This window comes from Macrobrachium nipponense, chromosome 12 (genome assembly GCF_015104395.2).
Source record: "Macrobrachium nipponense isolate FS-2020 chromosome 12, ASM1510439v2, whole genome shotgun sequence".
Classification (NCBI taxonomy): Eukaryota; Metazoa; Arthropoda; class Malacostraca; order Decapoda; family Palaemonidae; genus Macrobrachium; species Macrobrachium nipponense.
The window spans coordinates 32912029-32927957 of NC_087205.1; the positions used below are offsets into that span (position 1 = coordinate 32912029).

At 39.2% G+C, this 15929-nt stretch overlaps 1 pseudogene; it reads left to right on the top strand.

Moving 5' to 3' along the window:
• Nucleotides 1-15929, top strand: part of LOC135224773 (uncharacterized) — a 406804-nt pseudogene that overhangs the window by 228523 nt on the left and 162352 nt on the right.

The following is a 15929-nucleotide window of genomic DNA, read 5'->3' on the forward strand; positions in this document are numbered from 1 at the left end:
AACACATTTTACTGTTGTTTTCATGCCGATAAAAGATAAAGTAACATAACGGTAAAGTTCGCACTATGATGAAGTGAAGTGAAAATAGCGAACGGAATCACAATATTTTTACACAATAAACATGCACACAACGCAATCTGTTAACGAAAAAAATACTTTAGTTCATGAGACGTATTAAATTCATTTTTCGACTTAAAAACACGTTGTATAATGACAAATTACCTTGTCTCATATAAATAAAGTATCTAGATATTTTACGATAACAACAAACAAGGCTATTCGCTCAGAGTTTAAACCATAACATTGACTGCTTTGTTAGTATTGTATGATACAATAACATGAGAATACATAGAATGTTATTCGATACAGTAATGTATAACTTTTAAAAGATTCATGGAAAATATGCATATTCATTGTGTTTTTATTTCATAAATGTACGTAGCCGTCGGCAGCCTGACATCACTCAATTAGGTATGCTGATGTCGGTCCGAATCCGATTCCCGTTTCCTGTCCAATTTTTTTCTCTACTGATATATCATAGTCATAATGTATTGAACCTCCAAAATTGGCTTATATTAATAAATTACTAAGTTATATCATATATGTAGTATACAGTATACTGTAGGCTAGGCTACTGTATTCATATATATACGATATACTATGTACCATGATAACATCATCATCGTATACTTAAGGCTAACTTGCTAAATGTTATTCAATTTCTCTCTGTACTGAATTATCAGAAGCCAATGTGCATTGAACCTAGAGAATTAGCTGAAATTAATAATTACTATGCCATATATATATTAAGTATGCTGTGTAGTGTAGCCTAGGCTACCCTATAGGTAAAGATGGTACTGATTACCCTAGTGTGGGCTAGGCTAGTATAATATTCTTACGGTAAATTAACATGGGCCGACTTACATCCAAATCGATTTACGACCAGTTGGTCATTCATATGTTGGAAGTAATTAATAGAGGTGGCCACTGCCCTAACATCATGGGCACGAGGAAAGGAATCCGGGTTGGCCTGTTTAATGAAATATAGAATTTGTTGTCTGATGCCTTTTAGGGAAATTGTACCACCTTTTTCCCTAATGAATAACGGACCTGAGGATCTTAAGGTTGTTCTATGCAAATAAGCCCTCAAGGAGTTAACAGGACATAGAGAGTTGTCCTGGGGAAGTGGTAGGATTTTCCATGAGGACCACCTGTCCTGTGGGTCTTCATTTCCATAAAAATAATCATTATGCAAACAAGATATAATAGTAGGCTAACACGGGGGGAAGAAGAAATAAAATCAGAGTGAGAGAAAGCATGTCCAAAGGGGTAGGCTAATCACCAATCTGAAGATTGGGATATGCTAGCCTAACCCAAGCCGCTGGTCAGTAAGTCGTAATAAATCGAGAACAGGAGACTAGGGGCAAGGACTAAAACGATAGAACACAGTCCTAACGTAACTAAATAACAACTCCTAAGCGAAACGGAATCTGCTAGGCTAGGCTAAGGTCCGAAACGTTCAGTTGGAGTGGGGTCCCCGTGAAGGCCAGACTAAAAATTATCAAGCTAACTGCATGAAAACAATATCAAATGGTTATCGATATCATAAAAATACTGCTGGAAGGTAATTCTGATGGTATGGGAGACCAAAAGAATAACTAGACCGCCATGCGGTCGGTGGAGAAGCCGGCGCGGGAACGATGACGCTCCCGCTACCTTATCTCCTACTAACACCAAATAAGGGAGATCTTCATAAAATGAGACCTAGAAACCGTAAAGCAGTACTTAACTTAGAAGCAGAAGCTGAAGACATCTTGAAATTCCTGGAATAAGGCGATCGCACAGCACAAAGAAAGCAAAGCGTGTGGTGTCGACGACGGCTATCAAAGGAATGATGTCACAGGCGTCGGAGGCACTCACGGTAGTAGTAGAGGGTAGCCGACTTACATCCAAATCGATTTACGACCAGTTGGTCGTTACCAATTGCGGTCGTAAGTCGACAACTATCTGTATATAATCACACTTACCTTTTTCACCTTCTCTTCCAACCTAATCCCCTATAATCTCCTTTATTCTTCAACTTCTTATCTTCTACATAATTTCTAATATTTTCCCCTGAAACTCCTGCTTTATTTGATACATCAGCTATTTGATCTTTTCCTTTTATCCCTCTCACTTCCTTTATTTCTCCAGATTCTATTGATTCTCTTATTGCTGCAATATCTATTTTTAATCTCTTACTAGTCACACCAGTACTCAATTTTATTGCAGTCATTAGTATTTTACTCTTAGTATTAACACAAACTTCTAATTTTCTCCCTCCTACTATCTCTTCCCACAAATCTTTGAAATATATCAGTCCTTCTATGGCCTCCCCCACACTCAGAGTCTCTGCCTCAATGGTGGATTCTACTACTCTCCAGGATTTTCTGGACTTCCACCATATGGGCCTTCTCTTACTATCTGTAAGGGATATAACATAACCCAATTGAGTATGGCCATCTTCTACATTCTCAAATGAAGCATCTGCATAGGCTTTCCAATAAATCTTTTCTTATTCCAACTCATTTATTATAACTTTTCCCATTATGTTCTTAGTTTTTCTCACAATTTAGTAAGCTTCCTCATATCTTGAATCATTCCTTCTTTAAAAGCTTTACTTGATTTACTAACATCACATGATGTTTTTGGCATGGTACGTAGTGACACCCAATTCAACTGTCCTACCACTGATCTATACTCTGTTAACTCCTTTTGTCGTAACACTCTTTTACTTGTGAATCTTCTAGCTTTTGGTTCTCTTATAGAATTTATATACTGCTACTGATTAAGACAATCTATTTTCCTTATGCTCCACTATTACTCCTATATACTTGAAGCTTTTACTTTCTTGTTTCCCTACTTGTAATTTCCCTTTCAATTTCCCAATGGTTTCAATTAAAAATCCTTCAGTTCCTCCATAGCAAAAATCATCTACATGTGTATGCAAAATGCATTCAATTTATTGTCTTTTCTCCAAAAGAATATATCAGGTTCTAGTCGACTTCTCTCGCCTCAAAACTCCCCCACTTTTTTTACCACCTTACAATACCTTGCTTTTGCTGCATCCTTGAGCCCATAAACAGTTTTCCTCAATTTCCATAATGCACTCCAACCATCTTCTGTTGGTGGTTTTATTAAATATACCTTTTTGTATTTTGTCACCTTGTAAATATGCAGTTTTTACATCTAATGTAGTACAACAATTCCAGTCTTTCTGTTTTCTTATTGTCAAAGAAAATGCTAAAATTTCAGCATTGCATGTGGGAGCGTCTTTTCCCCATTCAGCCATCTCTTCTTCAAAACCTCTAGCTACCATTCTTGCTTTACATATCCTTCTCCCCCCTTTTACCTTTTTAGTTACTGTCCATCTTGTAGATATAGCTTGTTTTCCAATGTACCTCCTAATATACCTTGTTTCCTCTCCAACTTTGTAGTTCTTTTTCTTTCTTTAGTTTCAATTACACTTTTCTTTTCAAATCCTAGCAACACCTCTTCTTCATCTTCAATTTCTTCTACATGACTATAATCCCTTCAGTTAACCCATCCCTTGTCACCTGACTGTGAGTCTTGTACATTGTAGGAATCAGCCCAAGATTTGCCTGATCTTTTTCCTGCCAGACTTAATATAGTCCATTCTTCTACTTGTCCTGTATCATTGTTTATAGCTCTGACTCTATTTCCTTTTTTGAATTTGGGTATCTCTTATATTAACTCACCTTCTATTAACTCTCCTTGTCATCTTCCATTATTTCCTCTACCTCATCCCTTTCTATAGCCTCTTCTGTGTCTGCATTCCTTTACCAGCTCATTATTTTCTCCTTTCCTTCCTGCCTTCCTACATTCCCTTCACTTGCTCTTAAAATATATCCCATGTTTAACCACTACCGTTTTCCCTGATACTCCCACTACGTACCTGAGCCGGTCCTCTCCATTCATTTTCATTTTTTTTCTTATAGAATACCTCATCCTCCACTACTGTGTCTTCAAATATATGTTCTCTGATGTTTTTATTCAAGGTAATTCGTATTTTATTGCAAGACTAATTTTTTTATGAACACTTCTCTGGCCGTATGCATTCCATTCAGTGTATCCCTTACTATACTTTCTTTCATACTTTTCTCTCTGCTCGTCAGACTTGAACTCTCTTTTCCCATTAAATTAGGCAGAGAAGGGTTTTTTCCAAACTAAATGTCTGACAATATTTTGGAAGGCACTCCATCAAAAAGTGCCTTTATAGTAGTTTCTGGTTTCTTTTATCCATAAAGCCTGACAATACCTTGTTGCTATATCTACCATTAACAAGAACTTTCTTATCTCCCCCACATCCATTGCCACAACTTCATCAAATGTTATACTCCAAGATTTCCTACTAGTAGCTGGGTTTCTTTTGTATCTTTTACATACCTCACAGTATCTAGCAACTTTTTTACTTCCTCCTTTTCTTTCTCTCTCAAACCATTATTGCATTGTGCTTCCTCTGTTAGGTTCCTTATTTTATCTCCACTTACATGACCAAACAGCAGATGTAACTTCGTCATCGCACCTTTAATTTCCCTCAGATACCTTCATTTCCCCTAATACTTCTACTATTGTAACAATTTTCTTTCAAATTTAAGTTTATTCTGACTCAAACCCATGACAATGCGTGCTAACCAAAATTCCCCACAACTTTCGATATACATCCTGAGTCTAAAATAGCATCAACCTCTTCCCAAGACTTCCTTTATTTTACTAACTTCTTTATAAACTTCTTGTGGCTCAGTTTCTTTTTTCTGCTTATTTTCTTCTTGTTTTGTTTCTGTTTTCTTCCTATTTTGAAAATTCTGAGGACAATTCTTAGTTCAATGCCATTCCAATTTGTATATTGCACATATAGTTACTTTCCCTCTCTTTATTTATAGGATTTCCTCCACCCCTACCTCAGTTCCATTTTCCCCAATATCTCTGATTTTTCCTCTCTCCCAGAAATCTCATTGCCCTGACACTGCTTTACATTCTAACTTTCCGTGACCACAAGCTCCTAATACCATTTGTTTTTTTTCTTCTGTGAGATTTGCTTGTTCCAATACATGAAAACCCTTAGCTTCTACTTCAAGTATTCTTTTCTCCATGGCTCTTGTTACACTCTGACTCTGGCTTTTCGTAACTAATTAAAAAGTCTCTCATCTTTTCACTAGATTCTCTTCTTAATTTTAAGTAGTTTTTAATTTTGCTTTAATTCTTCATTTGCATATCTTTTAAATAAACTTCATATAGTTTGGATAGGATTATCTTTGAACCCTCTGTACCTAACTTCATCTCTATTGATTCCTTCTCTTACTTCCAGACCTTTCCCTTTTAAGCTCATTCTTATCTCTATCCCTGGATATTTCACTTCATCACACACCACAAGCCAATCTTCAACTTGTCCTCTCCATCCTTTATACTCGTCCTGTATCCCACTAAATTTCGGACAATCCCTTCTCCATCTTATTTCCCTTTGTTCACTCTCTGATCTGACCATCTTTAATCAACCATGCTGTGCTACCATTTTAAATATGTTCCTAGCCTAATCTTTTCTACACACAACAATCATTCAAGCTACCCACCTGTTCACGTTACTTGGTTCCCTTTTAAGCTGCTTTTGAACAACACCACAACAAGACTTAAAACCCATAAATTCCTATAAGACAGAGAGCTCCCTCCTACCCTACCAACACACCAGATCCATCTGCATCTCTCCCTCTCTCTTTTGTTTATGTTTTTTTCCCCACGCCGCCGCCATCTTGTCTTCTATGATGTCACAACGCATCATCAATACATTAATACATTTTCTAAAATCTAACAAATGTTTCTCATACAGTGAACAACACCCACCTTTAACCAGTACAGAAAATAAAAATAAAATAACACTGACTAAACTGATATATAATCAGGTGCATATGCTCATAGCCCCTTATTCTTCTTGTGAGTTTTGACATCGGTAAACTGAGTTTTATATTCGCTGAGGATTAGAGAAAGTGCCCTCTTATCCAGGGTCCATTTATACTCTATCACATGTTATAATGTTTATCACTATGACACAATACCCGGCCACAAGACCAGCTAAAAGAGAATTCTTTGACATTAGTCTGGTCACCATGGAGCTGTGGATAGCCCATAGGAGGGTAACTCCTTGAGGACTCAACAGTGACGACCAAAAATAGGTTTTTCCTACGTCAAAACCTGTCATTTTCAAGGAGTGAGCCTTGTCCCTGTTTTAAATATATAGATCTTGTCCTTTTTATTTATATATATAAATGCCTGTGTTTAGCAAATACTGTAATCTGTTTAGGTAATCCCTTACAAACTCTTCGAGATTTAGGGGTGGTTTTCCTTAAACTTGTCTGTGGCACATCACATTGGCCACCTATTGGTCTTAAATATATTTTTATAAATGTAAATGACTTTTTCATGGCATAATGCTAGTTATGGTATCATTTTGAAGCTGAATATTTGGAATTTATTACAGTAGTACACTATACAAAATGGAAAAGATCTACTAACCATTTTAGACCCGATGTGGCATTTTTTTTCAGGAATATCTCCAAGGCTGTTATTTGGACAGTTACGACATTCAAACACAATGTTTATAACACCCCACTGTAATTTATAATGTTATAGGAGTAGATACTTTAGGAGTTTACTCTCATGATTTTAAGTTGTAGTCAGTGAAAACCCAAATATCTGAGCAAAGGTTCAGATAAGTGGACTTAACCTCTTCTCTCTCTCTTCTCTCTCTCTCTCTCTCTCTCTCTCTCTCTCTCTCTCTCTGAAAGTCTTATACTACATAGTTATTCTATGGTAATTTTGTTTAATAGTTTGAGCATAGAAATGTTGGGTGTAATAATGAATCAATGGTTAATGGACATAACTGTTTTGCTTCAGTTGGCAGTTTTGAATACAGTATTTGAGCAATATACTATAAATGTTCACTGGCATAAGATCCCAGAAAGTGGTTTGTTGCTGAGCACTGAAGGTGTGTTACAGTCACGCTGCCCATGGCCAATTTGCATAGATGCAAAAATTGGTGCAAATGTGTGATTGCACTCCAGCTTCTTAATGTGCAACCACGGAGATTTGGGAAGGTGCTGCTTAGCGAGCCATGAAGTTTGACGAGGATTATTGGTCCTCTGACAATATCCATGACAGTGTGGAATCCACCATTGTCACTTTTGATTGCGATGATGAGGATGAGCTATGCCTTGACAGCGATGCCAATTAAGATGAAATTCTTGTGTGTATCATTATCCATTAATTCTATAACTAATATTAATTAGTTTACAATTTTACTGACACCATCTAATTTAGAATGATTATGCCCATTGTCCTATCTATCTCTTCACATTATATGAATAATCAAACAATAGGTGCAGAAAAACGACCATACACATATTTACTTACAATCTAAGATCATAAATATAATTTCCCATGACAATTCTTAGGCAACGCATTAGAATGAGGTTAAACTTCATAGTGGAGTTCATAAGCAAAAACCACTCAACTTATTGTTGGGATATACACATTTGAGTTATAATGTGGCAAAATCATGCAATATAATAATGTACAATGTATTTATTTATATTTGCCAGTTTGTTGTGTAAGTCAGATGAGAGAGAGAGAGAGAGAGAGAGAGAGAGAGAGAGAGGATGAGAGAGAGAGAGAGAGAGAGAGAGAGAAGGGGGTGGGAGAATTGGAGGGGGAAAAGGGAGAGGTGATAGAAGGATGGGTGTGGAAGGGGGATGGGGGAGCTTGTTGGTTGAGGAAGGAAGTATATCTTAGTTTTATGAGACCACTGAGCTGATTAACAGCTCTCCTAGGGCTGGCCCGAAAGATTAGATATTTTTACATGGCTAGGAGCCAATTGGTCACCTAGCAACGGGACGTACAGCTTATTGTGGGATTTGAACCACATGATATTGAGAAATGACTTTATATCACCAGAAATAAATTCCTCTGATTCCGTGTTGGCCGAGCTGACAGTCAAACTTTGGACCACCGGGGTTGAGGAAGGAGGGAACTGATGAAGGGGAGGGGTTAAGTCCACTTATCTGAACTTTTGCTCAGTTGTTTGGGTTTTCACTGACTACAACTAAAAATCATAAAAGTAAACTCCTGAAAGTATATAAATTTGACTAAATCCTATAACATTATAAATTAAAGTGGGGTATTGTAAACATTGTGTTAGAATGTCATAACTGTCCGACTAATAGCCTTGAAGATAGTATTCCTGAAAAACGATGCCACATTATTTCTGAAATGGTTAGTAGAATAAGAAGTCAAATTAATGAGCTGAAGTTAGGCAAAAATTTTGACAGATAATGGTACATCATAAAAATTTCAGTGGTTGGGAATATAATGACATCTACTTAATCTTAAAAGGTTGTTTGTTAACTGATACTGATAAATACTAAAGGTGAAATATTACTTTTATTAGTGACATAATATTCTGTTGAGAAGAACTAATATGAAGCAAAGCTTGAGGTTTTATTCACTTCACATTTTGTGAAAGTATTTCCCTGAATTTAGAACATATTACATTATACTATCTTCAAAGTGAAATAATGAAATATTTTTACTACACAGGCCATCTGCAAGTCATTAACTCAACTGCGAGTACTTTACTTGAATGGCTGCACAGCCATTTCAGATATTGGTTTGGCTGGTCATGGTTTAGGCCAAAAAGATGTACCAAGTGCTGAGCTTTCTTTAGAAAATTTTGGTATCAAGGAAAGAGGTAAGTGCATAGTAAGATCCCAAGGATTTTGTTTCAAATGAAATAATATTTTGGATTTAGTAATTTTAATATGTGCAATTATTTGCTTTGTTTCATTAAAAGTAAATTCAGCTAGGGCGGTAGGGATAGTGCAAAGAGCCTTCAGTATTACCTTGCAGATTGCAGATGACACTACAGATTCCACTAATATTTTTTGCATGGCCCTTTGTCCCTCAGCTGCATTCTCAGGGTTTCTTCCTACATTGCTCTCCTTCATCTTGGGACCACCTTGACATGGTGAAGGGGCTCTTGAACCCCAAGAATTTGTTACCGGGTTTGTGTCCAAGAGTCCCATGTGTCATCATAATATTTGTTTGGATTAATTTTTGTGGAATTTTTCCACTTTTGCTCAAAATTTATTGGACCTGATAAATAGGAAAAGATACTACAGTAGTACTTCGAGATACGAAATTAATCCGTTCCAAGGCGCCTTTCGTATCATGAGGTTTTCGTATCTTGGACCATATTTTACATGTAAAATGGCTAATCCGTTCCAAGCCCTCCAAAAACACCCCAGTAAATTTCATAATAAAGGTAAATTGACCTATAAACAATGAAATACTACAGCAATTTGGACCATTCAATATGTAACTTAATAATAAAAATGCAAAACCTGTAAATAAAGTGTATATTAGTGTACAAGAAATATTATTACTGTAACGTAAAATGTGGAAGCTTACCTTTCGAGTGAGGCTATCAACCAAAAGTGGCGGCAAGGAGGAGGAGGACAAACGGCAGATACGTACACTTAACTTTATGAAACACATAAAAAAATGTCAGAAAAACAAACTAAACTTTACAAAACACATTAACAAAACTGGTAACACTTTAACTTCTTTAACAAAAAAACTTAAAAATTAAAATTTAAAATTTATTTTGGTCTTTTTTTGATTTTTACATTTCTTTTTACTTTTTTATACTTTACGTAATTTCAATTTCTTCACCACCGAATGGATGCCAGTCCGTTTACGGAATTTTTTGAACCACCCATGAGAAGCCTTGAACTCTGGGGTTGCCGTTGATGTCCCCTCTCCGCCGTCGTCTTCAGCTTGGGCAATCAAATCGCCGAAAATAACGCTGGCCTTCTGGCAGGTTGCCGTCTTGGTTATCATATCACCGTTGATTTCTTTGTCCTCGATCCATACAAGAAGCAGCTTTTCCATTTCATTATGCACATGGCTCCTCTTGTTGGACAAAATAGTCACGCCCTTGGAAGGTGTAGCTGCTTTGATGGCTTCCTTCTGCTTAAGGATGGTGCCTATCGTCGACGGATTTCGGCTGTATTCCTTAGCGATCACACTCAAACGCAAGCCAGCTTCATACTTTTTTATTATCATCTCCATCTTTGTCCCCATAGAAAGCATTCTCTCTTTCTGTGAACTTCAGCAACTTTCTTGGGACCCATGACTATATGTACTGTACGTAATCAAGTTACGTATGTAGTACGTATACTAATTAGGTTCTCACAACACGATGAAGTAGCACAACGAAATCACTAACGAATTTACGATACTAAACAAAATCGTTGGACCGAACGAATGCCACATACGTACGATAAAGCTAAGGGTGCGAAGTGGCCGAGCGAAGGCACACCACCACGTAAGATGCATGATGGGAGGGATGCTGTCCAATAGGAGAGAAGGATCTCATGGCTTGGCTAGCATCAGGAACCAATGGGAGAGCAGGAGGATGGTGGTGAGTCTACTAGCACTAAGATGGCGGTGTGCGGCGTGAGTTTCAAAATTGTTATCAGGCGAATCTCAGACTTTCAGAAACCTTTCGTATCTTGAAAACTTTTCGTATGTAGAGCAGTAAAATTTTTCGTGTCAGCTTTCGTATCTCGAGTTTTTCGTAAGTTGAGCCTTTCATATCTCGAGGTACCTCTATATAGCTGGGACTGGGTTTATATCCAAACATTAATACAGTGGTACCTCGAGATACGAAATTATTCCGTTCCGAGGCGGCCTTCGTATCATGAGTTTTTCGTATCTTGAACCACATTTTACATGTAAAATGCTTAATCCGTTCCAAGCCCTACAAAAACATACCAAGTAAATTTTATTTCCAGGCCTACAACACATGTTCTAGGGTTACGACGCCGATCCAACGGAAGAAATATGACTCCAAAAAGGCAAAATACTTTACATACTTGAGTAATATTCCACTGCATGTAATGTTCAACCCCATTTTTACTGCATATATTAGGACTTTAGCCTATGTCCCTTAGCAATAAGCCTAGCCTATGTTAGCGGTTGCTACTGTAGCCTAGTCTATGATTCTGACATCTAAACCTAAGAAGCTAAAAGCTTAAAATATGCCAATAAAATGTATCATTTCAAATAATTATTAATTAATCATTAACTATAATACACAAACAAAACAAAAAAAAAACCTTCTAATCGTTTGTTTACATTCAGCTCTTACGAGTACCGAACGAACGCCAAGCAATCACTCTTCCTAGGACACAGTAAGCCATAAATTTTCATTAGTATCTCTCTTTCACTAATGAAACTACCAAACAGTATAATAACCATTCATTTCTATTCTTTATTCTATCTTTACCTAATGGAGATACCGAGTTATTGACAGCTATAATGAAACATATACGTAACGTAATATTAAGACAGAAGAAGAATTCTAAAAAAGGGATTTTGACGAAGGAAAAATCTATTTCTGGGCAACGACCTGTGTCGCCCTGTGAAACCCCACCCTGTAGTTAGATTGTCCTCACCCAGCTTACCCCAAGCTTGGAGGCTATCTTCAGGAATGACGTCACAGGCGTCGGAGGCGCTCACGGTAGTAGTAGAGAGTACCGGGAGCTGTAGCACGGCTCCTCCGTAGTTGGGGGTTTTGTCGAAGGAAGAAGCTAAATGGCAAGGGACCTCTGGTAGTGATTCCACTCGCTCCTTCCTATACCGACACTTCTATTAGAGGTGAGCGAGCCATTTATCTTGGCATTATATTGTTTCTTTTTTCTCTAGGATGAATAGCAATATTTATACCTATGAAATAGTATCAAAGGAACCATTTCACAGGGCGACACAGGTCGTTGCCCAGAAATAGATTTTTCCTTCATCAAAATCCCTTTTCTGGGCTTAACCTGTGTCGCCCTGTGAAATAGTACCAGAGAATGCTAAAACACCAAGCTTGAGGGACAGTACAGATAAATAAGAAGGTAAAAATAAACACCTGTAAGGTTAATAGTATAATGATCAACTTAAATTACAGTCTTACAATTAAGGTTAATAGTATGAATCCTTAAATATGGTTTAGAACTTAAAATTAATTAGCCTAGCAAACAAGTAAATTATATACAGGGTAGGCAAAAGACAGGATCATAAGTTGACTATACATAAACAATGGAACTGAATCCCAACTAGAATGATGAACAACAGCAATACTCAAGGTAACAGAATACATAGAGGCGACTAAACTAAGTAAGGGTGCAAAGGGGCAGGCAGAAGGGAAGGCTATGAGAAGTTATAAGAATTATTAAGAGTCAGGAGAAACTGTTTCCAGCTGCCACTGCTGGAAATTTGAGGGCTTCTAAGGGTTTTAGGTAGTGTCGTTTGAAAACTGTCGGAGATTTCCAGCCTGTATATTTCTTAAGATCGTCAAAATTCATATGTTGGAAATAATTAATAGATGTGGCCACTGCCCTAACATCGTGGGCCCGAGGAAAGGACTCTGGGTTGGCCTGTTTAATGAAGTATAAAATTTGTTGCCTGATCCCTTTTAGGGATAATGTACCACCTTCCTTTCTAACGAACAACGGACCTGAAGACTTCAGAGTTGTTCTACTTAGGTAGGCTCTTAATGAGTTGACAGGACAAAGGGAGATGTCTTGAGGTAGTGGTAGGATTTTCCACGAGGACCATCTGTCCTGTGGATCTTCATTTTTGACTAGAAAGTGACGATCTGGGGATAAGAGGACTTCCCCTGAGGGAAGGAACTCAATGTGACCCGGTTCCCTTGATAAGGCTGACAGTTCTGATATTCTAGCTCCTGAGGCTAAACTTAATAAAAATAGGGTTTTCCTCAAGAGAGATATATAATTGCAAGAGTCATTGTTAATGTCCGAGGCCAGTTTGAGGACATCATTTAAGAACCAAGAGACTGTTTTAGGTCTCGTTGATGGTCTTAATTTAGCACAAGCTTTTGGTATGGATGTAAAGTACGAATCCTTAAGATCTATGCTAAAACCAAATTGGAAGATCTTTTTAAGACCTGATTTGGTCGTAGTGATAGTGCTTGCTGCTAAACCTTTCTCAAACAATGATCTGAAGAAAGTTATGGCTAGGTTCGTTGTCATGACTTGAGAGTTTGACACCTTAAGGAACTCTGCTAATTTCTTAACAGATGAATCATATTGACGCAGGGTAGATTCTCTTTTATCTGATTCCAAGAATGAAATATTCTGGGGATCAATTTCTGCATTCCTCATAGCTGTGAATTTCAGAAAATCCATAAAGTTAGGGTTTTCTGAATTCTTGAGGAAGCGGACGCAGTCCGAGTTTGCACTAACTGGGTTAGTTTGGGGTTGGGAATCCGTAGGGGTCGGAGTCTCAACTCTAGAAGTAGAGGGAACCAATTGCTCTTGGGCCAGTTGGGAGCTACTAGAGCTACTTGGCCCTTGAACGTCCTGAGTTTGTTTAAAACTTTCATGAGAAGGTTCACCGGAGGGAAGAGGAACATCTTCTTCCATTTGTTCCAATCGAGGATCATTGCATCCGTAGCATATGCTAGAGGATCGAGGTTGGGTGCCACGTAACAAGGGAGTTTGTGGTTTGACTCCGTGGCGAAGAGGTCTACTTGAAGTCCGAGGACTTGTAGACTGATCCAATCGAACAAACTCCTGTCCAGTGTCCACTCCGATTCCAACGGAACGGAGCGAGATAGAGCGTCTGCTACTAAGTTCTTGACCCCTGCCAAGTGAGTGGCTGACAGGTGCCATTTGTTTTTGTTTGCCAGAGAGAAGATGGCTATCATGACGTGGTTCAAGTGGCTTGACTTGGATCCGCCCCTGTTGATGCAGTGTACTACTACTGCACTGTCCAGAACTAGTTTGAAATGTGAGTTCTTGGGTGGACGGAGTCGTTTCAGTGTGAGAAATACTGCCATGGCTTCCAGTACATTGATATGTAGCTGGCGGAATGTTAACGATCAAGTTCCTTGAACTTTTTCGTGCTGGGAGTATCCTCCCCATCCTGTTAGTGAGGCATCCGTGTAGATCACTAATGATGGAGGAGGAAACTGTAGAGGAATTGCTTTTGAAAGATTCTTTGTCTCCGTCCAGGGGCGGAGACGTTTTCGTAAGATCGCCGGGATAGAAGCTAGTTTGTCCCGTGACCTGCAATTCGCTTTTGAACGCCATACTCTGTTTATATCTTTGAGTTTGGCTCTGAGCAGAACGTCTGTGACTGATGCAAACTGGAGTGAGCCTAGGATCCTGTCCTGGTACCTCCGGGATGTTTGTTGTTGTTTGAGAAATTGCTTGGTAGCTCTTGCTATTCTTTTCCTTTTCAACGACGGAATTGATAGAGTGTGCGATTGTAAGTCCCACTGAAGGCCTAACCACTGGAATCGAGATTCCGGTGTTAGTCTGGACTTGGTTTTGTTTATTTGGAAACCTAATTGTTCCAGGAATTTGATTACTTTGACCGTTGCTTCCTTGCATTCTTTGGGGTTTTTTGCCCAAATAAGCCAATCGTCCAGATAAGCCACTAGCATTATTCCCTGTTTCCTTAGCTCTTGCACTACTGCTTCCGCCAATTTGGTGAAGATCCTGGGGGCTATGTTGAGCCCGAATGGCATTACTTTGAAGGAGTAGGATCTGTTGCCTAGTTTGAAGCCTAGGAATGGACGGAAGTGTCTGGCTATGGGAACATGATAGTAGGCATCTGTAAGATCTATAGAGGTTGTGACGGCCCCACGGGGAAGTAAGGTCCGTACCTGCGAAACGGTCAGCATCCTGAACTTGTCGCAATGAATGTATAAGTTCAGATGGGACAAGTCTAGGATGATTCTTCGGTTTTCCGAGTCTTTCTTTGGCACGCTGAACAAGCGTCCTTGAAATTTTAAATTGTTGACTCTTGAGACTACTCCTTTGAGAAGGAGGTCTTGGGTATACTCTACCAATTCCGTTGTTGGTGCTTGATAGAATCTGTTGGTTGGAGGAGGGCCCTCTAGCCAACTCCAACCTAGGCTTTGGTCACTATACTCTGAGCTCAAGGGCTGAAACCAACCACCGCTGGCGGAAGAGGTACAGTCTCCCTCCTACCTTGGGACTCTCACTGCTGGTTTGCCGAGGGGCGGCCACCTCTTGCTCCTCGGAAACCTCTTCCCCTGCTTGCAGCCCTGCCGGACCCTCTGAACCGAGAGGCACCTCTTGCTCTGCTACATCTCGCGAACCTATTGAAAGCTTGAAAGTTCTGGCTTTCATAGGTGGAGTTGTAGGCTAGAGAGACAGCAAAGGAAGTAGAGGGTTGGGGTTGCTGGGACTGCGAGGTCAGTACAAGATATTGCTGTTAACCCTTCGACGGTAGTTGCCCTTGTGGTGCTGGGACTGCCTGAACCAACGTCTGCTGAGGAGGCTGGAAGGGAGAGAACTTCCTTGGTTTCTTCTTGATCCTTTGATTTGGACCAGAAGATTCCTGTCTCTGCTTCGTTACCAGTCCCCATCTGACTTTGAGGCATTGGTTGACTTTCGAAGCCTCATGTAGAACCTCTGCTACCACTGGTGCTGGGAAGAGGTCCGTCGCAAATTGAGGAAGCTATCAGCTTGTTTGGTTCATGGCGGATTGTAGCTTCCGCCAGAACGTGCTTCCTGCAATTCCTCCTGGCTATTAGGAAGTTGTAAAGGTCACACTGCATGGTGTGCAGCAGACCTTTAGCCATTACCTTAAACAACGGCTCTTGTTGGTATACAAGAGCCGTCACCTCCGCCATAGTCATAGAGGAAAGGGATCTTGCGAGCCTAGTCCAGGCATCGTACTTCGTCTGGATGAGGGAGTCCGACAACCTGGGAAGTCTCTCACTAAAGAGAGTGGTGGCACAGTCCGCCTTGAGTTTTCCTACTGAGAAGGTAGGAACT